This window comes from Callorhinus ursinus, unplaced genomic scaffold (genome assembly GCF_003265705.2).
Source record: "Callorhinus ursinus isolate GAN/ISIS: 27379988/994484 unplaced genomic scaffold, GSC_fseal_2.0 scaffold33, whole genome shotgun sequence".
In the NCBI taxonomy this organism is placed as follows: domain Eukaryota; kingdom Metazoa; phylum Chordata; class Mammalia; order Carnivora; family Otariidae; genus Callorhinus; species Callorhinus ursinus.
The window spans coordinates 10,745,986-10,771,832 of NW_027397095.1; the positions used below are offsets into that span (position 1 = coordinate 10,745,986).

At 41.5% G+C, this 25,847-nt stretch overlaps 1 long non-coding RNA gene across 1 annotated transcript; it reads left to right on the plus strand.

Moving 5' to 3' along the window:
- The first annotated feature begins 13,715 nt into the window (after positions 1-13,715).
- LOC112809215 (uncharacterized) lies at positions 13,716-24,669 on the plus strand. Its single transcript, XR_003204528.2, has 3 exons — positions 13,716-13,817; positions 19,628-19,848; positions 24,023-24,669. It is a non-coding gene; the product is annotated as an uncharacterized lncRNA (long non-coding RNA).
- Positions 24,670-25,847: the final 1,178 nt, after the last annotated feature.

Genomic DNA, 25,847 nt, shown 5'->3' on the forward strand with positions numbered 1-25,847 from the left:
AAGTGGTAAGGAAATTTAATAATTTTTCTTCTGCCTTTGTTTCCCACATCACCAACTACTTAACTCTGGTGTTTTGTTTTTAAAGATTTTATTTATTTATTTGACAGGGAGGGATACAGTGAGAGAGGGGACACAAGCAGGGGGGATGGGAGAGGGAGAAGCAGGCTTCCCGCTGAGCAGGGAGCCCGATGTGGGGCTTGATCCCAGGACCCCGGGACCATGACCTGAGCCGAAGGCAGCTGCTTAACAACTGAGCCACCCAGGCGCCCCTTAACTCTGGTGTTGTAGTGAGAAAGCAGTCATGCACAATACATAAAGAAATGGATATTGTTGTGTTCCAATAAAATTTTATCAGTATATCCGTTAATAACCAGTGGGAGCCAGAGGCCTGAGTTTTCAGGGCTCAAGAAGGGATTGAGGGAGCAGGGACTTCATTATCCTCTGGGGAGAGGGCATACATCGCAAAGACAGGGTCTGAGGGTGGGTGTAAGGGATTGACTCCTGAATGGGAAGCAGCTTAAAGGGGAGCACTGTGAGCTGCTGAGGAGAAAGGAGGGAAGAATTAGGGAAGAGTTCCCTAAATTATTTGCAACTTCACACAGGTATGCCCCTTTTGGGTTCTAGGGGGTCCTGATGTATTGCCCTCCTCAGTCCTCAGGACAACCAGACAAGGACTTAGTGTGGCTGAGCCCCTAGGCTAATCATCTCTGTCCATGAGCCATCTATCCATTTACCACAGTGTGCTCTAAAAAATCAGTTTCTATGAAGACTGTTTTAAAAAAAAAAAAAGCCCCAAATGGAGTCACTTGCAAACCAAGACTTAATTGCAAAATTTAATGTAACCTTTATGCAGGCAATCTGAAATTTCCTGATCAGCACTAGTGCAGTAATCTGCATGATAAGACCTCCCTGCCCTTCTTCCTAGGGGAAGGTGACCTTGCCTGAAACAATCCTTTCTTTTCTTTTGCTAATAACTTCCTTGTTTCTGCCTGTACAAACCTTCCATTTTGTATAACTCTTTTGTACAGAGCCTTTCTACTTGCTAGATGGGATGCTGCCTGATTCATGAATTGTTGAATAAAACCAATTAGCTCTTCAAATTTACTCGGTTAAATTTTGCTTCAACTGTACCATGACAAGAAATAGTCTGGGAAGCACCAAATTAGGAAATAAGGAGTACCCAGGGTACCACTCCTGATCTTCCCACCAACCTAACTGTATGTGCAGCTTTGAAATACATGCCTGAAACCTTAAGCCAAGAACTGCTTAAGGTCTTCTATATCAGGTAATGGCAGACTAGGTAATTCAGACCAACCCTCCTTCTAAAGACAAGTAAAAAAGGTGGACAAAGTCTATGAAAAAATGTTTAAAACCATCAAGAGAGCTACTGATGTTGTAGGCATTTTATTAGTTGAACATCAAGGAGGTATTTAGGTAATAAGAGAATTTCATGAGCTACTTTATGTCAGACATTTTTTAAAAGGATTTATTTATTTATTTGAGAGAGAGAGAATGAGCAGGAGGGGCAGAAGGAGAGGGAGAATCTCAAGCCGACTCCGTGCTGTGCGTGGAACTTGACCCGGGGCTTGATATCGTGACACAGATCAGGACCTGAGCTGAAACCAAGAGTTGGATGCTCAACCGACTGTGCCACCCAGGCGCCCCATATGTCAGATATTTTAACATTTAAATAAAATGGATAAATTCTTTGAAAACACAACTTATCAAAATTAATACAGAAAGAAGATAGCTCAAATAATATTAAAGTTTCAGGCCCAGAGCACTTCACAATTGAGTTCTACTAAATATTTGAAGAAGAAATAGCTCCAGTCTCTTCCAGAGACTAGAAATAGGATATTGCCCAACTTATTTTATGAGGATCCTCTAACCTTGGTACTAGAACAACAACAAGGACAGTCTGAGAAAGGCAAAATGATAGGCCAATTTCATTCATCAACATAGATACAAAACTCCTAAACCAAATTTTAGCGAACCACGTCCTGCAATATATGGAGGAAAGTATATCTTGAACAGGTTGGGTTTATGCCCAGAAATGCAAGGATATTTTGACAAAAGAAGCAATTGTTTTAATTGGCCATATTAACATATTTCTTTTCTTTTTCAAATTTTATTTAAATTCTAGTTAGTTAACATATAGTGTAATATTGTTTTCAGGAGCACAATTTAGTGATTCATAACTTACATGTAATACCCAGTGCTCAATATGACAAGTGCCCTCCTTAATACCCATCACCTATTTAGCCCATCCCCACCTGCATCCCTCCATCAACCCTCAGTTTGTTCTCTATCATTAAGAGTCTTATGATTTGTTTCCCTCTCTCTCTTTTTCCCCCCTTCCCATATGTTCATCTGTTTTGTTTCTTAAACTCCACATATGAGTGAAATCGTATGGTATTTGTCTTTCTCTGCCTGACTTATTTCGCTTAGCATAATCCACTCTAGCTCCATCCACGTTGTTGCAAATGGCAAGGTTTCATTCCTTTTGATGGCTGAGTAATACTCCATTGTATATATATACCACATATCTATCCATTCATCAATCGATGGGCTTTTGGGTTCTTTCCACAAATTGGCTATTGTTGATAATGCTGCTGTAAACATCGGGGTGCATGTATCCTTTTGAATCAACATTTTTATATCCTTTGGGTAAATACCTAGTAGTGCAATCGCTGGGTCATAGGGTCATTCTATTTTTAACTTTTTGAGGAACCTCCATACTGTTCTCCAGAATGGCTGCACAAGTTTGCATCCCCACCAACAATGTAAGAAGGTTTCCCTTTCTCCGCATCCTCACCAACACTTGTTGTTTCTTGTGTTGTTAACTTTAGCCATTCTGACTGGTATGAGATGATATCTCATCAGGGTTGTGATGTGTATTTCCCCAATGATGAGTGACGTTGAGCATCTTTTCATGGGTCTGTTAGCCATCTGGAGATCTTCTTTGGAAAAATATCTATTCGTGTCTTTTTTTTTTTTAGAGATTTTATTTGTCAGAGCATAAGCAGAGCAGGCAGAGGGAGGAGCAGGCTCACCACTTAGCAAGGAGCCCAATGTGGGACTCGATCCCAGGACCCTGGGATCATGACCTGAGCCAAAGGCAGATGCTTAACTGACTGAGCCACCCAGGTGTCCCTCTATTCATGTCTTCTGCCCATTTCTTAACTGGATTATTTGTTTTTTGGCTGTTGAGTTTGATAAGTTCTTTATAGATTTTGGATCCTAACCCTTTATCTGATAGGTCATTTGCAAATATTTTCGCCCATTCTGCAGGCTGTCTTTCAGTTTTGTTGATTGTTTCCTTCACTGTGCAGAAGCTTTTTATCTCGATGAAATCCCAATAGTTCATTTTTGCTTTTGTTTCCCTTGCCTCCAGCAGCGTGTCTAGTAAGAAGTTGTTCAGCTGAGGCCAAAGAGGTTACTGCCGGTGTTCTCCTCTAGGATTTTGATGGATTGCTGTCTCACATTTAGGCCTTTCATCCATTTGCAATTTATTTTTGTGTATGGTATAAGAAAGTGGTCCAGTTTCATTCTTCTGCATGTCGCTGTCCAGTTTTCCCAACATTTGTTGAAGAAACTGTCTTTTTTCCATTGGATATTCTTTCCTGCTTTGTCGAAGATTAGTTGACCATAGAGTTGAGGGTCCATTTCTGGGCTCTCTATTCTGTTCCATTGGTCTATGTGTCTGTTTTTGTGCCAGTACCATACTGTCTTGATGACTATAGCTTTGTAGTAGAGCTTGAAGTCCAGAATTGTGATGACACCAGCTTTGCTTTCTTTTTCAGGATTGCTTTGGCTATTCCATATTAACGTATTAAAAGGGAAAATCTTGTGGTAACCTCAGAAGATGCAGAAAAAAACATAAAAAAAATTCAATATCCATTCAGGGGTGCCTGACTGGCTAAGTTGGTGGAGCATGCAGCTTTTGATTTTGGGGTTGTAAGTTCAAGCCCCACATCAGGTGTAGAGATTACTTAAAAATAAAATCTTTTAAAAAAATTCAATATCCACTCATATTAAAAACTAACAGCAAAATAAGAAAAGATGAGAATGTTCTTTTTTAATTTTCTTTTAATTTTTTTAGACAAGAATGTTCTTAATTTGATAAGGATCTTGAAAAAATTTAAAGCCATCATCATATTTAATGGTGAACAATTGAAAGCTTTTCCTTTGAGATCATAAACATAACAGAGATGCCCACTATCATCACCATTTCTCTTTAACACTGTAGTGGAAGTCCTATGCAGTGCAGCAAGGGGAAAATGGTATAAGGTTTTGAGAGGATAAACCAGAATTTGTATTATTTGCACATGACATGACTATGTATGTAAATATTCTAAAAGTACCTACAGATAAATGATTAGAATTAATGGGATTGTTCAACAAGGATGCTGGATAAAAGATCTCTATATAAAATTTAATTTTTTTCCCATATGATGACAACAAATAGAAAAATGGAAATTAAAAGAAAAGGATACAGTATGCCAGTAGCATCATTTAAAAACCTTGGAATATCATGTTGAGGAATTTCGGAGTAAGTGTACCAATCATGAAGGCCATCAAATGTGCGGTCTCCCAATTGGATGGGGGGGGCACCAGATGTGGGGCAACCTGATAGGGTGGAGGCTGATGGTGCAGGCAGTGAAATAATTCACCCAAGGCAGAACAAAAGAGAGAAGTTTATTGAATACACCACAAGGGAGTGATGGGCAGGACAGCAGATAGAGACTGTCTGCAGCAAGGCGTTGGTGAGGGGCCACAGTTAGAGGGCGGAGTAAGGGAGTGTGGGGAGATATGGAATTTTCCCTTTTTTGGTAATTTCAGGAACTGTGCCTGGTTGTAATTGGTCAGTTAAGGCTTATGGCTATTTTGAGGTGGGTGGCTTAATGAGCCTGTCTGCATTTGACTAGGTGGTTGCTGTGGGCCTTTTTGCCTTGATTAAGTTTCCATTCCTCAATCCTGTTGCCTAAAAGTAGCCTCTACACCGATGTCTGCAATTTACTTTGAAATACACCAAGAATGACATGGATTAATGGATGGATAGAGAGTTGGGGAGATGAATAATACATGACAAAGCAAGTATAGTGAAATGTTAATCATAAAAATCAGGGTGGTGGGTATATGGGTGTTCACTGTAATATTCTCTCACCTTTTTTGTATTTTTGAACAACATCACAATAAAATGTTGGAAAAATCTTGAAACAAATACAATAGGAGAAGTTTATATATTCTATGGATAAAAATATAAAACCTTATTAAATATTAAAGAAGACCTGAACAGAGATGCCTGGATAGCTCAGTCATTTGGGCATCTGACTCTTGATTTCAGCTCCAGTGGTGATCTCGGGGTCGTGGGATCAAGCCCTGAGTGGGGCTCTGTGCTTGGCAGGGAGTCTGCTTGAGATTCTCTCTCGCTCCCTGCTCTCTCCCTCTCTCTCCAAAATAAGTAGGTGGATCTTTAAAAAGAAAAAGAAAAAGACCTAAACTAATGAAGAGATACACTGTGTTCATGGAGTAGAAGACTAAATATTGTTGTCAGAGGAAGTCATTGAGAGAATGTGACCACCCAAAACAAGCTTTGTGTGTATGGAAGCTCCCTTGCTTATGAAGACTGCCCCCAACCAATCTGGAGTGCTCTGTCTCTTTCTTGGGTCTCTTCCTGCCCACTGTGTTTGTCAGGGGGGAGGTGGTTCCAAATTTCACCCAGGGAATGAACCAACCATTGTAAAAATGTAAAATGATCTATAGATTCAATGCAATGATCTATAGATGCAATGTAATCTGTAGATTACAACTAAAATCCCAGCAGCTTTTCTTTGTAGAATTTGACAAGCTAATTCAAAAACATATATGGAAATCTACAGGGCCAAGGATAGCCAAGGCACTGTTGAACAGGGTGGGAGGAATTGCTGTAACAGATATCAAGACTCATTGTAAATACATGTGATTAATACATTGTGATATTAACACAAATAAAGATAAGTCAGCCAGTAGAGTGGAACAGTCAGCCAATAGCCCAGGAACAGACTGATGATTTTAAGTGCATTAAAATTAAGAAATTCTCTTGGGACGCCTGGGTGGGTCAGTCAATTAAGCATCATTTGGCCCAGGACATGATCTCATGGGTTGTGGGATCGAGCCCCAGATAGGCCTCTGTGCTCAGAGGGGAGTCTGCTTAAAGATTCTCTCCCTCTGCCCCTCCCCCCGTTTGCTCTCTCTTGTGCCCTTTCTCAGATCTCTGTCTCTCTAGAATAAATAAATCTTAAAAAAAAGGCACCTTAACTTTATTGCTGCCCCTGTAAGCCATGATGCAAATCTCACTCACATAAGTGACCAAACTAGAACCGACAACTCTACTCTCTGCACCCTAAGTTTTTTTTCCACACTGTAAGTTTTTGTTTGTATCTGTAGTTTGTTTTCATTGTTATATAGCAGTCCATTAGATGAACATGGCATGTTTTATTCATTCTACTTTTGAAGGACAGCTTCTATTAAACATATACATACATACATTTTATAGGGTACATGGAAAGGTATTTCTGCCAGATATATATCTGTGTGGAACTGCTCATTCATGAAATGTGTATATTTTCAAATTTAGTGAATAATATCAGACAATTTTCAAAGGTGGTTGCAACAATTTACAGTCTCATTATTGCTCCATGTTCTTGTCAGCCATTGTTAGTGTCAGGCTTTTAGTTTTCACCAATCAGGTAGGCATGCAATAGCATCACATTGTAGTTTTAATTTGTATTTCTCTGGTTACTAATGAGGTTAAGCAAATTTTCATTTTTTTTTAAAGATTTTATTTATTTGAGAGAGAAAGAATGAGACAGAGAGAGAGCATGGGGTGGGGGGATTGTCAGAGGGAGAAGCAGACTTCCCGCTGAGCAGGGAGCCCGATGCGGGGCTTGATCCCGGGACTCCAGGATCATGACCTGAGCTGAAGGCAGTCGCTTAACCAACTGAGCCACCCAGGCGCCCCAGATTTTCATATGTTTATTATCTAATTGGATTTACAGTTTTATGGAGTGACTACTCAGGTCTCTAGCCTATTTTTCTATTATGTTGTCTTTTGTCTTACCGATTTGTAGGAATTCTTTATTCATTTTGGAAAACGGCCATTTTTTCTACTGGATTTATATGCAAATATCTACTCCATTCTGTGACTTGTCTTTTCACCTTATGGTATTTTCTGATAAAGAGAATTTCTTTTTTTTTTAAGAGAGAATTTTTTTTTTTTTTGAGAGGGAGGGAGAGGGAGAGAGAGGCGAGAAGGTAGGGGAGGGGCAGAGGGAGAGAGAGAATCTTAAGCAGTCCCTATTATGCTAAACAGTGGTATGGATATAGACAGGAGAAATCCTACTGGTCTGGTATGTGTTAGAAGATTGTTCAGCGATTATGGGAGTAGAAGTCTGCATAAGGGTCCTGAACTGGGCAGAGGGCCATCCCTCACCTCAATGGCTACTATGGTTAGGGACTGAGGGCTCTACGAGGGCTCCTTTATGTTGGGCTAAGACATGGTATGTGAAGGAATCCTGGACTGAGCAGGAACCATATATGGTTGCTGGGCTGTGGTATGCATATGAGCACTGCTCTTGAAAGAAGATGATTTGGAAGGAAAAAAATCGGTCAAGAAAAAGGGATTGTTAAAATAAATTCGATGAATATCACTTAAAATACTGCTGCAAAAACTCTAATAAGAGGGGCACCTGAGTGGCTCAGTCGTTGGGCGTCTGCCTTCAGCTCAGGTCATGATCCCAGGGTCCTGGGATCGAGCCCCGCATCGGGCTCCCTGCTCCACGGGAAGCCTGCTTCTCCCTCCCCCACTCCCCCTGCTTGTGTTCCCTCTCTGGCTGTGTCTCTCTCTGTCAAATAAATAAATAAAATCTTTAAAAAAAAAACCTCTAATAAGATACTAACAAAAGAATGCCATCACATATTAACCATGACCACATGGAATTTATGTTAGAAATGTGAAGGTGCTTCAGTATAATGAAATATATTAATATTATAATATTTATTATATTAGTAGGGAAAAGGTAGAAAACATATGATCCTCTTGATATATGCCCAAAAAGACATCTGAGAATTTTCTTGTATTTTATAAAACCTTACTGAAACAGGAATAGATGGATATTGCCTTAATATAAGAAACATTGACCTCAAACAAAAAAAACAGCATTATCTTTCATATTTTTTTTCCTGAACTATCTACCTCCTGTCTGCATTTATGGCTTGCTTAGCAAGCAACTGGGTATGGCTTAAAGAAAATAGTTATAGCTGGGGCGGCTGGGTGGCTCAGTGGGTTAAGCGTCTACCTTCGGCTCAGGTCATGGTCCCAGGGTCCTGGGATCGAGTCCTGTATCGGGCTCCGTGCTCAGTGGGAAGTCTGCTTGTCCCTCTGCTCGTTCTCTCTCTCTCAAATAAATAAAATCACAGCTTAGGATTTTTTTTTTAAATTTTATTTATTTATTTGACAGAGAGAGACACAGCAAGAGAGGGAACACAAGCAGGGGGAGTGGGAGAAGGAGAAGCAGGCTTCCCATTGAGCAGGGAGCCCGATGCGGGGCTTGATCCCAGGACCCCGGGACCATGACCCAAGCCAAAGGCAGACACTTAACGACTGAGCCACCCGGGCGCCCTACAGCTTAGGATTTTTAAAAAACAACTTTAAATTGCAACACTCTTCTGGAATAGAGAGTAACTTTTCAGTATCTGGCTCTGCTGGAAGTCAGGATGCTGCCCCTACAGACAAATGGGTTGTGCAAATCTGTATAAATAAAGCTGCTCTGGAAGCCCCTTGGCAGGCTCTGTGGAAGCTGGAGTCTCTGGCTAGAAGTGGGGCCACTGGCAAAGCAGGAAGGTACAGTGTTCTTTTTTTGTGGGTTGAGAATGTGAGAGAGAGGGAGTGTCACCATAGGATTACAAAACAGAATTGAGAAGCATTATGTAATGAGTGGCCTAGGCTGGCCGGAGAGAAGGGTGAGAGAGGTTGTCTAGCACGGAGCCTGTTGAATACTTGAAATACCTTAAGCGCTACCTCAAGGGTCAGAGCATAAAAAGCTTCAGTGAAGCCATCAACTAGGATAGATGGGGTGGTCTATACTGGAATTCCTAAGGATCTCAGCTCTTTGTCCCCATTTTCCTCACCACCTAGGTTTCTACTATTTGGTTTGCTAGTTTAAAATGATATCCTTTGAGGGGCTCCTGGGTGGCTCAGTCAGTTGAATGTCTGACTCTTGGTTTCAGCTCAGGTCATGATCTCAGGGTCTTGAAATGGAGCCCCGAGTCAAGCCTCTCATGCAGCTGGGCGTGGAGCCTGCTTGAGATTCTTTCACTCCCTCTCCCTCTGCCACCTCCCCCACTCCCCGGCTGTGTGCTTACTCTCTCTCTCAAATAAAACAATAGATCTTAAAAAAAAAATGATATCCTTTGACTCCCACCTATGGCCTATAAGGCAATCACTGAGTTACTTCTACATTTCTCCTTCACTCCCTTTTTGGGTTGTATTTCTACTTTGTCAGAGAGCATTCTTCAACTCTTGATTCTTGTATTTGTTTTAGTCTTAGATTTATAATTAAACCTATTCAATTCTCATTATCTGTTCTTTTGCCAAAAATTTCCAATCCTCTCTTAGTTGGATGAAACTTGACCCCTGGTAGAATCCTCAGAAAGAGTTCTTGAATACAAAATATCTTCAGTTCTTGAAAGTTTAAAACTAAAATCCGTGGCACACATTTTTTTTGCTTGAGTTTCTTTAAAGTGTTTCTTCACTCTTGTCTTACTTTATATAATCCTATCAAGTGGTTTGATGCCACCGAATTTTCTTTTTTGTAGGTCACTTGTTTTCAGTTTTTTGTTCTTTTTGCCTGTAGATCCAAAGGATTTTTTCTTTATAATTAATGTCTGTTTTATTAGACTGTGTCTCAGAGTTGATGGTCAGTTTTCCCAATTATAAAATGGACTCTTTATTCATTTTTAATTTTTTAAAAATTTTCTTTTTAAGTAATCTGTACACCCAATGTGGAACTCAAACTTGCAACCCCGAGATCAATAGTCACATGCTCCATGGACTGAGCCAGCCAGGAGCCCCTAAAATGGGCTCTTCAAATATGTAGAATCAGGTGTTCTTTTACTCTAGAAAGTTTTGTTGAGATTTTATTTTTTTAAAAGATTTATTTATTTTGAGAGACTGAGAGTGAGAGAGAGAGAGCGAGCACAGGAGATGGGGGAGGGTCAGAGGGAGAAGCAGACTCCCCGCCAAGCAGGGAGCCTGATGCGGGACTTGATCCCGGGACTCCAGGATCATGACCTGAGTCGAAGGCAGGTGCTTAACCGACTGAGCCACCCAGGCGCCCTTGTTGAGATTTTAATTAAAAAATATTACTTCTGTTCATTATCTGCTTTTTCTTTTTAAGAGATTCAGATATATTATATCTAGCAGTTTCCTCTTTACCTCTTTATTTGGTTTTGGTTCTCCTGGCTCTTTTTCATTGTCATTCTTTCTTTCCTTTCCTGTATTATTTGATCATATCCATTCTCCTTTGGCTACTTCATAATTTGGTCTTCTGAGATGATTTTGTCTTTTTCTTCAATTTTTTTTTCCTGAGTTCAGTCAGCACCCACTTCACATTTTCCTGTTTGTTTCTATTTTGAGTTTTTGAATTTCTGATTCATAGTATTCTTTCACATCTGTAGTTGCTTGTTTAATATATTTAACTCATTTTTTTTCTTATAGTAGCTTTGTGTGGATGTTGGGTTCCTTTTTCTAGTCGTTATAAACTGTTGTGGTAGTTCTTGGTTCAGCAATAATAGTTGATGCAATGGGGGAAAAGTTTGGATGCCTTATTTGGTTTATTAGTTCAAGAGCACCCTCTTCTGTTGACATGATGAAGTACAGTGTCTTTAATAAATGGTGCTTTTGCGGGGAAGGGTCATTTGAACTTCTGATTCTGTGATGCTATTCCTCCAGTAGATACTTCTCCAATAGTTACTTCTCCCTTCCAAGTTACTGCCTTCTTTCTTAAGCCTCTTGTTCAGTGCAGTTTTGAGGTGCCTTCCTTTTGACTCTTAGTGTTCAGATCCACCAGGTCTCAAACCTATTCTTAGTATTTACTTAGTCAAGGTGTGACTTTCTCCTGAGTATGAACTCTAAGTGATGTTATCATGTTTTACTACTGCTGGTACCCTGAAAAAGGCTCCTCGCTTCCTCACAATTCCTTTAAATATTTTATTTATTTATTTATTTGAGAGAGAGAGCGCACACGCACGAGTTGGGGGAAGGGGCAGAGGGAGAGGGAGAGGGAGAATCTCAAGCAGACCCCCTGCCAAGCATGAAGCCCAATGTGGGGCTCGATTCCGTGACCCTGAGATTATGACCTGAGCTGAAACCAAGAGCTGGATGCATAAGCAACTGAGCCACCCAGGTTCCCCTCTTCCTCACAATTCCTGTCTGACATTTCATATAAATGGAACTGTATAATATGTGGTCCTTTGTGACTGGCTTCTTTCACTTGGCATAATGTCTTCAAGGTTCATCCATGATGTAGCAGGCCATAGTTTATGTTAGGGTTCATTCTTTGTGTTGTGTATTCTATGGTTTTTGACAAATGTGTAATGACATGTATCCTCCATTATATGTCATATAGAATAGTTCACTGCTCTAGGGGTGCTTGGCTGGCTCAGTTGGTTATGCATCCAAATCTTGATCTTGGGGTCGTGAGTTCAAGCCCCACGTTGGGTGTAGAGATTACTAAAAATTAAAAAAAAAAAAAGAATAGTTCACTGCTCTAAAAAATCCTCTGTGTTCCACCTATTCATCTCTCCCTCCCCCAAGCCCCTGGCAACCACTGATCTTTTTACTGTCTCCATAGTTTTGCCTTTTCCAGAATGTCATGTATGTAGTTTGATTCATATAGTATGTAGCCTTTTCAGATTGGTTTCTTTCACTTAGTAATAGACATTTAAGATTCTTCCATGTCTTTTTTATGGCTTGATAGCTCATTTCATTTTTTAACACTGAATAATATTCCATTGTCATCTGGATGTACCACAGTTTATTTTTTTAATTTTAATTAATTTATTTATTTTAAGATTTTTATTTATTTATTTGAGAGAGACAGAGAGAGAGAGAGCACGAGACAGGGGAGGGTCAGAGGGAGAAGCAGACTCTCTGCTGAGCAGGGGGCCCGACACGGGACTCGATTCTGGGACCCCAGAATCATGACCTGAGCCAAAGGCAGACACTTAACTGACTGAGCCCCCCAGGCGCCCCTGGATGTACCACAGTTTATTTATCCATTCACTTTTTGAAGGACATCTTGGTTGCTTCCATGGTTTGGCAATTATGAATAAAGCTACCTGGCTCTTTTTTTCTGTGTTTCCCATATTTTGCTTCAATTTTGAAAGATATTTTCACCTGTATAGAATTGGTATAACTAAGTTGGCATTGAAAGTATTCTTTTAATACTTTAAAGATCTCTTTCTAGGGGCACCTGGTTGGCTCAATCGGTTGGGTGTCTGCCTTTGGCTCGGGTCATGATCCTAGGTTCCTGGGATCTGGGATCAAGCCCTTTGTGGGGCTCTCTGCTCAGCGGGGAGCCTGCTTCTCCCTCTCCCTCTCTCTCTGCCTGTTGCCCCCTCTTGCTTGTGCTCTTTCTCTCTCTGTCAATCAAATAAATAAATAAATCTTAAAAAAAATGATCTGTTTCTATTATCTTCTGGCTCCTGGATCTGCAGTTGAAAAAATAGATTCATTTGAACAACTTCCTTTAGTTTCTCCTCTGGTTAATTGATTCTGTTTTTAGCTGTGTTTAATCTACTCTGAAACCTATCTACCACGATCTTAATTTTGGTTATAATTTTCACTTCTATAATTTCTAGTTGGTTTGTTTTCTCTTTTTTTTAAGATTTTATTTATTTATTTGACAGAAAGAGAGAGCACAAGCTGGGGGAGCGGCAGAAGAAGAGGGAGAAGGAGGCTCCCCGCTGAGCAGGGAGCCCGATGTGGGGCTCAATCCCAGGACCCTGGGACCATGACTTGAGCTTAAGGCAGACACTTAACCAGCTGAGCCACCCAGGTGCCCCTAGTTTATTTTCAAAACTGTACTATCACTTTTCTAATTTCTAGTTCCTACAGAAATGTTTAAAAGAGGCTTTTCTCAGTATCTAGCATCCTAGTGAGTCTGTTTCTATTGTCTGCGGTTTCTGATCGTTCTTGCTCATTGTGTGTTGTCTCTCACTATGGATCTGGTTACCTTTAATCATGTGTTGGATGTTATATTTGAAAATTATTTATAGAAATAATTTGAAGTCTGCAATATTCTCTTTTCCTAGAAAAGATTTGTTTGCTCCTCTCCAGGTGCCTGGGGGTACTAAGACTATGGGATTACCTTAATCCAAGCTTAAACCTTGATGTTTTCTGAGCTGTTTAAATGACAAAGTGGAAATGTAGACTTAATGAAGACTGATTTAATTCTAGGTCATCCTTACTCCTGGAGTGTAATCCTCTAGTTTCCCAAAGCTGGGAATAGTTTACCCCAGATTCCAACTCTTGTACACCTAGCTCCATGAAGCAACTCAGCTTCTCAGATGCCTCTTGGAACTAGGCAGACACCCTGAGGATAAAAGCATGCCTGCATGCTTTGCTAACCTCTGGGTTTCTCCCCTCTTTCAAATCTCCCACCAGTCACCTGATGGCTCACCTGAAGGCATTAGCAGTCTGGAAACGATGCTTGAGGATTTTTTGTGTCCCCATTTCCAGAGTGCAGTTCTCTGAGTTCTGTCTCCAGAACAGGGTCTGTGTTGCCCTAGGAGTCCCCCTTTCGCTGGTACTCACCTCCAACTGAGCTCCATCTCTTTGGTTCCCAATACCCACTCATAAGCACTGCTTGCTTGTCCACTGTTTCCTGTGTGTGTGTGTGTGTGTGTGTGTGTGTGTGTGTGTGTGTGTGTGACAGAAAGAGAGAGAGAGAATGAGAGAGAGAGAAGTTATCCGGGGTCTAGGGTCTACCTTTCTGGTAGCTTCAGGTCACTAACTCATTGTCTCATCTGCTACCCTCACTTAAGGAGCACCCTAGATTGGCAAATGCCTGTGGATAGAAGAGATCCCTAGCTTACTTCTTTGTGTTCTGACCACACAAAACCCTCACCACTACCACCCTAGCCCAAGCTACCATCATCTCTCTCCTGGATGTAACCGGTCTCCCTGCTTCCACTTTTGTTCCCCTATTCTCCGTATAGAAATGACAGTGATCATCTAAAAGAATAAATGAGACAGGACACTTCTTTCTCTAAAACCTTCTAGTGATGGGGTGTCTGGGTGGCTCGGTCAGTTGAGTGTCCGACTTGATTTTGGCTCAGGTCATGGTCTCAGGGTTGTGGGATCAAGCCCCACGTTGGGCTCTGGCTCTGCACTCAGCAGGGAGTCTGCTTCTCTCCCTCTCCCTCTGTCCCCCACGCCATGCACACACTCTGTCTCTCTATATATATAAAATAAATAAATCTTTTTTATTAAAAATAAAAAATAAAACCTCCCAGTGGCTTTTAAACCCACTCAGAATAAAATTCAAAGTCCTTCCATGACCCGTAAGGAGTTACATAAGCTGGCTTCTAGTTACCGCTCAGATCTTAACACCTGCACTTCAGTCACACCAGCTTCCTTGCTGTTTCTCAAATAAACCAATCATGCTTGAGCCTTAGGGCTTCCTACTTACATCCTGTAATGCCCTGATATTCACATGGCTGGTTTGTTCACCTCCTTTAAGTTTCTGATCAAGTTTCACCTATCAGAAAGGCCTTCCCTGACCACTCTATATAAAATAGCATTCTTCTCCCTTTATTCTCTACCCCCTTATCCAGCTTTCTTTTCTTTTTTTAAAAGATGTATTTATTTGAGAGAGTGCGCATGTGCGCACACACACGGAGGGGGGAGGAGAGAGGGAGAGAGATAAAGAGAATCTCAAGCAGACTCCCTACTGAGCGTGGAGCCTAATGCAGGGCTTGATCTCATGAGCCTGAGATCATGACCTGAGCCAAAATCAAGAGTCGGACACTTAGCTGACTGAGCCACCCAGGCGCCCCCAGCTTTATTTTCTTTATAGCACTTGTCACCAATTGTCATATTATATGTTCATTTGTTTTTTAAAATGCTGTTCTTTTTCTCTCACTAGATTGTAAGCTCCACCAAAACAGGAACTTTATTTTTTATGTCCAACATCTTAAACAGTGCCTTGCACATTATAGGTGCCATGAATTACTATATTAATGAAGAAAATGTGTAAAACCTATATTAGGGAAACTAATTTTTTCCAGAGAGACATCAAGAGATTGAATTTTGTGAAGGTGTTGATTACTCCTAAATTGATTTATAAATTTATAGCAATTCTGATTTTATTTTCTTTTTTTGAGGTTTTATTTTTAAGTAATCTCTACACCCAACATGGGGCTTGAACTTATAACCCTGAGATCAAGGGTTGCATACTCTACCAACTGAGCCAGCCAGGTGCCCCTATAGCAATCCTGATTTTAAAACCCCATAGTACTTTTAAGAGAGTTGAAAAAATGATCTTAAAGATTCGTCTAAGTAGAGGCTCCTGGGTGGCTCAGTCAGTTAAGCGTCTGCCTTCAGCTCAGGTCATGATCCCAGGACCCTGGGATTGAGCCCCACATCGGGCTCCCTACTCAGTGGGGAGCCTGCTTCTCCCCCTAGCCCCTGTTCATGCTCTCTCTTGCTATCTCTCTCTCTCAAATAAATAAATAAAATATTTGAAAAAAAAAAAGATTCGTCTAAGTAAAAATATGCAAGAGTGTCTGGGAAAGGTATAAAAAATAAATTAGAGGGAAATCTAGCTCTACTAGATATTAAAACAATTGTAAGGTTACAATTTTAAAAGTATGATATGGTAATTAAAATAATAAGAAGCAGGGGTGCCTGGATGGTGGTAGAACATGCAACTCTTCATCTCAGGGTGATGAGTTCAAGCCCCAAATTGAGCGTGGAGCCTACTTAAAAAAAAAAAAAAAAGAAGCAGAATAGAAAGTTTGGAAATAAACCAAGTGCATACAACAATTTAGATTTTAGTAAAGGTAGCATTTTGAAATCAGTAGAGAAAAGATAACATTGTCTAGTAAAGGTGTCTGGAAAACTAGCTAGCCAGCTGGAAAAATAAAGATGATGTACTACCTCATTCCTTATTCCAAAAATACATTGAAATGTACCAAAGATATAATAGAACCATAAAAATAGTATATGAAAAAAAATGGGTGAGGCTTTTGTAAGCGTGGCTCAAAACCAAGAAGCTCTAAGAGCAAAAAGACATAAATTCGACTACATAAAAAAAACTTTAAAACCTGCAAAGCATAAAACACCATAAATAAAGATTAAAAAAACAGGGTTGCCTGGGTGGTGCAGTCAGGTAAGTATCCTACTCTTGGCTTTGACTCAGGTCCTGATCTTAGGGTCATCGTATCGAGCCTTGCATGGAGCCCCATGTCGGGCTCCACACTCAGCGGGAAGTCTGCTTGAGATTCTTTCTCTCTCTCTCTCTCTCTCTCTCTCTTCCTCTGCCCATCCCCCAGCTCGCTTGCTCTCTCTCTAAAATAAATAAATAAATCTTAAAAAAAAACAACAACAAATTGGGGCACCTGGGTGGCTCAGTTGATTAAGCGACTGCCTTTGGCTCAGGTCATGATCCTGGAGTCCCGGGATCGAGTCCCACATCAGGTTCCCTGCTCAGCAGGGAGTCTGCTTCTTCCTCTGACCCTCTTCCCTCTTGTGCTATCTCTCTCTCACTTTCTCTCTCAAATAAATAAATAAAATCCTTTAAAAAATAAAATAAAATCTTTAAAAAAACAAATTGGGAAGATACACTTGCAACACATATGACAGACAAAACTTAATACAAAAAAGAATTCTTTTTTTTAAATTATGTTTTTTTTTAAAGATTTTATTTATTTATTTGAGAGAGAGAGAGAGAGAGCACATGAAAGGGGGAGGGTCAGAGGGAGAAGCAGACTCCCCGCCGAGCAGGGAGCCCGATGCGGGACTCGATCCCGGGACTCCAGGATCACGACCTGAGCCGAAGGCAGTTGCTTAACCAACTGAGCCACCCAGGCGCCCAAAAAAGAATTCTTATAAATCAATAAGACCAACAACACATTAGAAAAATGGACAAAGGATATGAGAATATACAAATGGTTAGTAAATGTATGAAAGATACTCTGCCTCATTAATAACCAAAGAAATACAAATCAAAATATTTTATTTGACCTATCAGATTGGTAAAGATTCAAAATATTGACATTTCCAGGGATGGCAAGTGTGCAGAGAAACAGCTACTCAACACTGTGGTGAGATTATACACTGGGTCAGTATTGTTGGAAAGCATTTTGTATATCTATAAACATTGTATATCTATAAATATTTTATTTTATTTTATTTTTAAGATTTTATTTGTTTGACAGAGAGAGACACAGTGAGAAAGGGAACACAAGCAGGGGGAGTGGGAGAGGGAGAAGCAGGCTTCCCGCTGAGCAGGAAGCCCGTTGATGCAGGGCTCAATCCCAGGACCCTGGGATCATGACCTGAGCCAAAGGCAGATGCTTAATGACTGAGCCACCCAGGCGCCCCTATAAATATTTTAAAGGTCCAGACTCTTTGACCTAGCCACTACATTTTGGTGAATCTATTGTATAGAAATACTTAAAGCTGGATATACAGTATTGATCACTGTGGAATTAATTATAAAGATGAAAAATTGATGAAAAACCCTTAAATATAGGGGGCTGGTTAAATAAATCATAGTAACCCATGTAATAGAATTCTACATAACAAAAGAATTAGATAAGTTGCTACTGTCACATTTTAAACTTTTTTTTAATTAATAAACTTTATTTTTAGAGCAGTTTTAGGTTTACAGCAAAATTGAGCAGAAAGTACAGAGCATTCTCAAATACCCCCGGTCCTCACACATGCACAACCCCCCCCCAACAATTGACATCCTATAACACAGTGGTAGATTTTTACAATTGATGGACCTATGTTGACACATCGTTATCACCCAAAGTTCATAGTTTACATTAGGGTTCATTCTTGGTGTTGGACAGTCTATGTATTGTGTGGATTTTTAAAAGCAAGTGTAGAAATAAATAGCATGATTTCAGTATTATAAACAACATATATAAACATATCTATGTGCATATAACGTGTGTGTGCATGCGTGTGTGCATGTAAAATTCAAATGAGAATTGTCCTGTTTTGGAATTCTGCTAATGCTCAAAGCTGAGGTCCATTTCCTCCTCCTCCTCCTCTTCCTCCTCCTCCTTCTTCTGCAGGTTTCAGAGCAAGGTTTAATGCTGTGCACATTCACACATGAAAGCTATTTTCAGAAACAGAGTCCTAAGTCATGCTGTCAGTTCCCTTGAGGTGCATATTGAGGGCATGGGCTGTTTCAGGCATGACAGGAGCTAACATGGAAAGAGACAGCCCCACCAGCAGACACCAGAGGGGTCTGAGGAGGGTCAGTTTAATCATCCTTAGACTTGCCCTTGGTGTAGGGCACCCAGTCCAGAATCAGCCACCAGTCTGTGGCCCACACCAGCCTCCCAGTGTGAGGTCCACTTTCTAAAGAATGGACCAAGGACCTGCCAGGCACCCCCTCCAGCACGCACAAAAATACGGAATTGGTTCTTTAGCCATCATCCTTGCCACATCACTAAGTCCATACGAAGAGAAGACCAGAAATTTGCGGCAAATTTATTGACACACAAACCAGACATCAGATTCAGGGGTTGACAGACTAAGGTGATGAATGCTGTGGTTTTCCTGTTCAAATGTGGGGGATCCAAGAGAATTCCTCAAAGCTAGGGTGGCTGCTGAGCTGCAGAAATTTGGAGACTGTTAATTTGAGTCCTCTGGGAAGCAGAGGCTGAGAGTGAGTTAAGAGTGTCAGAAGTTTATTGGGTAGGTAAACTCCTGGGAGACGTCAAGAGAGGGAAGGAGAATTGGACAGGGAAAACTTCAGACGCTGATACACATTTCACACCTGTGAAAAGAAATGGCTGGGTGGGGGGAGGTACAGAACTGAGCAGGGAGAGCGTGCAGATGGTGATGCAAATATGACATCTCCAAAGGGGGCAGAAAGTAGGATTGGAGAGAAAGAACCTGAGACCACAGTGCAGATCTGACAGTTTCAATCAACCCAATGGTGAGCTCTGGAGCAAAGATTGCCTATTAGAGGAATCCCATGTTTGGCAGAAAATGGACAGGTCCTAGTACCCCTGCCATGCTCAGTCATTGGCTGGAGGATGCCCAGGAAGTGAATCTTGGTTAAAACACTGCAGTGGGGGCGCCTGGGTGTCTCAGTCAGTGAAGCGTCTGCCTTCAGCTCAGGTCATGATCCTGGAGTCCTGGGAGCCCCACGTCGGGCTTCCTGCTCTGTGGGGAGTCTGCTTCTCGCTCTGCCTCTGCTGTTCCCCCTGCTCGTGCTCTCTCTCTCTCTCTCTCTGACAAATAAATAAATAAAATCTTAAAAAAAAAAAAAAACCACTGCAGTGGATTCGGAAGGTGCTGCAGCTGGAGGCTCTCAGCTACCTTTACTTCTTGCAGGTAATGGCAAATTCTTTCTTGAAGGGAGAGCCTAGCAGTGATCCTTCACGCCTGCCACAGAGGACTGCCCCGGGAGTGCCACTAGCGTGGAGGGTGGTGAAAGAATTTTTGAGAACTTGACACATGCCTCCTGGAATTTGGGGACATCTGTGAACATAGAAGATTCCCACTTCTCCCCCAGAGAATGCTGCAGGTGGAATAAAATAACCTACCACAGCAGGGTAAGGCGAGAAGGCAGAAGTCGGGGCGGGGGGCGGGGGTTTGTTCTCCCATTGGTCGGCATGGGGAGGATGCTTGAGTTTCCCAAGAAACAAGTAGGTGCCTCAGAATGAAGCTGGACTCCAGCTGTTGTGAAGTTATCCTGCTTTCAGCAGGCAACCTGTTGAGGTGAGGGATCCCTAGTAGTAAGAGGCCATGAGGTATACTATCAGGGATAGGAACTGAAGGAAGGTTGCAAGTAAATCAACAAGAGAGCCCAGTGTTCAAACTGGGGAACTGTGCAGTGTGGAGAGTTTTTTGGCATCTCTGAAGACTCCATCTATGTGTCCTCCTAACCTCTACCTCCCCCAAAAGCAAGCATTAGGAATATCTGCCACGCTGAGGACATCAAGGCCAGACTATATTAGGCAAGAAAGAGTGACAAAAGAGACCAGATAAGTAAAAATAAAAACAAAAATGAAACATCAAAAACAAAACACTTGGGGACACCTGGGTGGCTCAGTCGGTTGGGCATCTGCCTTCGGCTCAGGTCATGATCCCGGGGTCCTGGGATTGAGCCCTGCATCGGGCTCCCTGCTCGGCGGGAAGCCTGCTTCTCCCTCTGCCTCTGCCTCTCCCCCTGCTTGTTCCCTCTCTCTCTCTCTCTCTCTCACAAATAAATAAAATCTTAAAAAAAAAGGAAAACAAAACACTTGGCTCCTTTCCTCTAACCCCCCACCGCCCCTTACCCTAGGGGACCCAGAAGCAGCTGAGCGAGGGGAAGGAGAATAAAAGAGCAGTAGAGGTCAGGCCTGACCTGGGATGGGAGAAGACACTATTTGAGTGGAGTGGTTGGAGACAAAGCTTTTTTTTTTTTTTTTTTTTAGATTTTATTTATTTATCTGACAGAGAGAGAGAGCACACAAGCAGGGGGAGCTGCAGGCAGAGGAAGAAGGACAAGCAGACTCCCCGCTGAGCAGGGAGCCCATCTTGGGGCTCCATCCCAGGACCCTGGGATCATGACGTGAGCCAAAGGCAGACGCTTAACCAACTGAGCCACTTTGCCCTGAGACAAAGTTTTTTGCATATACACTCCACCAAATTAAAAATGTTCAATAAATCAGGGGCGCCTGGGTGGCTCAGATGGTTAAGCATCTGCCTTCGGCTCGGGTCATAATCTCAGAATCCTGGGATCAAGCCCCACGTCTGGCTCCTGGCTCAGCGGGGAGCCTGCTTCTCCCTCTGCCTCTTACCCTGCTCATGCTCTCTCTCTCTCTGTATCTTTGTGTCTCGAACGAATAAATAAAATCTTTAAAAAAATGTTCAATAAATCAATTATATATCCATAGATCTAAATATACATTGGAAAAAATTGGGAAAGATACATATCAAACTGTTGTTTATGGTAATTACTAGGGATTTAGGGGAAGTTAAGGGTGGGGCACAATTTTATTTTTTACTTTATATGCTTCTGTATGAGTTTTATTTCATCAAGCACTAATTAGTTTTAAAATAAAGAAAGTAAGTTAAATAAAACAAGTTGTTTGAAATGAACTAACTGAAAAGTATTTGAGAGTTAATTTATTGTACACATTCATGAAGCTCAATGGATCTCAAGGAGGATAAACATAAAGAGAGCCACAGATACACACAGCATAGTAAAATCCATTCTCTATATTTTTTCAGTTTTTTTAAGTGGTTGTTAAAAGGTTTATCCTCAAATTCTGGGAAGATGGCAGCTTGAACAAATGTCCATGGCACACTCTTTCTACTCAATTCTGCCTAAGAATAACACAACAGCCAGTGTAGGCAAGGTGACGGAGCCTGGAAGCTGCATCTAAGGCCATATTTCTTTTAGGATCCTCTAGTGGGGATGAAAAACAGATTCAAGCCAAGGTCATGCTCTTCTTGGGCAGCCTCCAGCTAATGACTGACTAAGCATGGCAGGGGTGCTCGTGCCTGACCATTTGTGCCCAATGTGGGATACTTCAAATAAGAGATCTTTGCTCCAGAGTTACTTCTTCGGTTGGCTGAGACTGTTTGATCACCTTAAAGTGGGGTGAGAGTCAAGGGATAGTGGTAGAGGACAGGGCATATATGTTGGAAACCTGGGATAATGACAGTGATTTAGTGGTTCCCTGAGGAAGTTCAGCCTGCCCTATGAAGCCTGGTCCTGCCTACCTGCTTTCCTAAGGTCCTACAGGGGCCTGATTCAGCTGACCGTGGTGGACCTCCAAGAAAACTAATCTGTTCGTCTGAATTGCTACGGTTGGAAGAGATTTCTACTTGTATTCAGGGAGACATGGGACAGAGAGGCTTCCTCCCTGTGCCTCACAAAGGCATAATGGCTCTTCATCTAGTTTATTTCTGACCCACAAAAACAAAAACTACTTAACCTTCTACCATTCACTACCATTTACCACTGCTCAAGAGATGCTAATTGCCTGACCTAATTGCTAAGGAGTCAAAATCACAAGAAGGCAAAGAGAAATAACCCATTTAAGGAAACTGATTACCTAGAGGGAGGAAGACTAACTTGAACAATTAGGTGGTTCCCATTAATGTAGAAAGGAAGAGTCAGAAGGGAATTATTAAATAATTAAATTAATATTTGCAAAATGTTTAGAACAGTTCCTGTCATACATGTTTGTTAAATAATAAACTATAACAAGAAGTAATGAGAACGCCCAAGGATGTGGAATTGGAGCACAAAAAAGACCCTGTAGAACTAGAAAGTATGATTTTAGAAATTCAAAAATTCAGAACAAAAATCTTGCAAGCTTCCACGCAGAAAGAACACATTCTGGTTTCCAGCTGATTTGGACAACAGGAGGCATTGGTGGATGGTTGGAGGCAGGGAATACGGAGAAGCCAGAATATTTCTTCACCTCCTTCTCTGCCTCAGATAGCATCGCTAGTAGTGATTACAGCTCCTCTGTAGCCCCAGCTCCTACCAGGCAGGCTTCCACTGAGTAACCCTGGCCCCTGGGCTCCAGTAAAACCATTTCCTGCCTTTGACACCCGCCCCCAGCCTAGGGGCAGTAGATGTTCCCTGCCTTTCTTAATCTCTGGGCTGTCCCTTATTGTCCCCTGTTTGGTTTATCAATTCTTCCATTATCTGTGTGATCCATTCCCTGTATTTTTATATTCTATTTTATTTATTTATTTATTTATTTATTTATTTATTCATTCATTCATTCATTCATTCATTCATTCATTCATTTAGTGATCTCTACACCCAACATGGGGCTTGAACTCATGACCCCAAGATCAAGAGTCGCATGCTCTTCCAACTGAGCCAGCCAGGTGCCCCGTATAGCCCTCTGTTTTGTTTTTTATTTTTTTAAAGATTTATTTATTTATTTGAGAGACACACAGAAAGAGTGCAAGCAGGTAGAGCAGCAAAGCAAGAGGGAGAGAGAATCCTAAAGGAGACTCCCCACTGAGCGCAGAGCCCGACATGGGAGCCTTGATCCCAGGACCCTGAGATCATGACCTGAGCTGAAATCAAGAGTGAGATGCTTAATTGACTGAGCCACCCAGGCACCCCTCCCTCAATTTTAAATACTCAGAGCTGTTTCTATTTTCTGGTTGGACTCTGACTGACACTCTTATTACAAAGGAAAATAAACCAGGATTAGAGGTTTTTTCTTATAAGGCTGTTTTTGTTTTTTTTTTTAGTGTATTTATTTATTTGAGAGAGAGAGAGTGTGGGAGTGTGAGTGAGAGAGCACGAGTTGGAGGTGGGGGGCAGAGGGAGAAGTCGAGACCCACTGAGCTGGGAGTCTAATGCAGGGGCTCGATCCCAGGACCCTGAGATCATGACCTGAGCTGAAGGCAGATGCTTAACTGACTGAGCCACCCAGGTGCCCCAGGACTAGAGTTTTAATATATGACACAGAAAGCTGGAAAACACTGGAATACCATCTATAGAATGTTGGGAGTAGAGGATTGCTGGCTGACAAACATATACCAGGCTTTGACAGGCTGCTTCTAAAGTGGCTTCCAGTAATCCTCACCTCCTGGTATTCACTCCCTGTGTAATTCCCTCTTCTTGTGTGTGTGTTGGTCCTCGTGACTTGCTTATCACAGACTATGGCAAAAATGATGGGATGTCACTTTCATAATTAGGTTGTGAAAAACTGTGGCTTCTGTTCTGCTTATGTTCCCTCTGGCTGTTCTCATACTCTGATGTAGAGAGCCATCTGGCAAAAAAACTGAGGACCTCAGTCCAACAGCCAGCAAGGAACTGAATCCTGCCAAAAACCATGTGACTGAACTTGGACATGGATCCTGTCCCAGCTGAGCCTTGAGATAAGACTGCAGCCCCAGCTGATAATTGATGGCAGCCTGTGAGAGACCCTGAGTGGATACCCTGATGGAAATCCTGAGAGATTAAGTAGATGACTCAGTTAGGCCATGCTATTCCTGACCCGTAGAAACAGTGAGATCATAAATGTGTGTTGCTTAAGCTAAGTTTTATTTTTTTAAAGGTGGAATTCAAGATTAAAAGCAATAAACAATACAAAAAGGGGCATAAATTGTTCGATCTTTAATGAAGAGATGAGCCATAAACCTTTATGTACTAAATTGTTACAGCAGCTTAAGATTTAAAACAAAACTCTTAGAAACACAAAAAGATTTGGTAAAAACCACAACCATAATGGGAGATTATAATATACCTCCTTCAAAACTTAACTGATCAAGTACACAAAAAATAAGCTAGAAAATAGATGATTTGGGGGCACCTGGAAAGGTCAGTCTGTTGAGCGACTAACTCTTGGTTTTGGCTCAGGTCATGATCTCAGGGTCATGGGATTGAGCCCCCTGTTGGGCTCCACGTTCAGCGAAGAGTCGGCTTGGGATTCTCTCTCTCCCTCTTCTTCTGCCCCTCTCCCCCCGCTCATGCTTGTTAAATAAATAAATAAAATCTTAAAAAAAGAAAATAGATGATTTGATTAATATAACCAAAAAGCTCAATGTATGACTATATATATATATATTCATATGCATCTAAAAGTGTAAACTATTTTCTAATGTTCATTAACTGTGCTTCATCACAGAGGAGAAACTTCATAAATTTAAGAGAAGAGAATTCTTTTTTTTTTTAAAGATTTTATTTATTTATTTGACAGAGACACAGCGAGAGAGGGAACACAAGCAGGGGGAGTGGGAGAGGGAGAAGCAGGCTTCCCGCCAAACAGGGAGCCCGATGTGGGGCTCGAGCCCAGGACCCTGGGATCATGACCTGAGCCGAAGGCAGATGCTTAATGACTGAGCCACCCAGGCGCCCTGAGAATTCTTTTTTTAAGTAAGCTCTACACCCAACATGGGGTTTGACCTCACAAACCCGAGATCAAAAGTCGCATGGTCTACTGACTGAGCCACCTAGGCACCCCTAAGAGAGGAGATTTTAGAGGCTGCATTTTCTCATTGTCATCCAGTGAAATTAGAAATAAGTAATAAAAGATGGTCAAAATATCTTTACTAGTTAGAAATTGAAGAACATCAATTTAATCCTAGATTAAAGAGAAAATAAAAACAGAACTCATAAAAAGTTTAGGAAGTAACAAAATGTGGATATACCACATACTATGGGATCACCTAAAACTTTATTTAGAAGAAAATTTATAGCTCTGGGGCGCCTGGGTGGCTCAGTCGGTTGGAGTATCTGCCTTCGGCTCAGGTCATGATCTCAGGGTCCTGGGATGGAGCTCTGCATCACTCTCCCTCTGCTGCTGCCTCTGCCGCTCCCCCTACTTGTACTCTCTCACTCTCGCTCTTTCTCAAATAAATAAATGAAATCTTAAAAAAGAAAAAGAACTTTCTAAAAAAAAAAAGAGAATTCACAGCTTTAAATCAGGAATCACAAAAGTCTAGGTAGGTGATGGAGATATACGAAGTGGCTAGATATAAAAGTGGAGGTGGGGCCTATGGAGACTCAGCAGAGATATGACTGCCCTGAAAGCACTGGAGTCCACTAGTCTGTGATACCCCCTTTAAATGCTTTTCGTGTTAACAA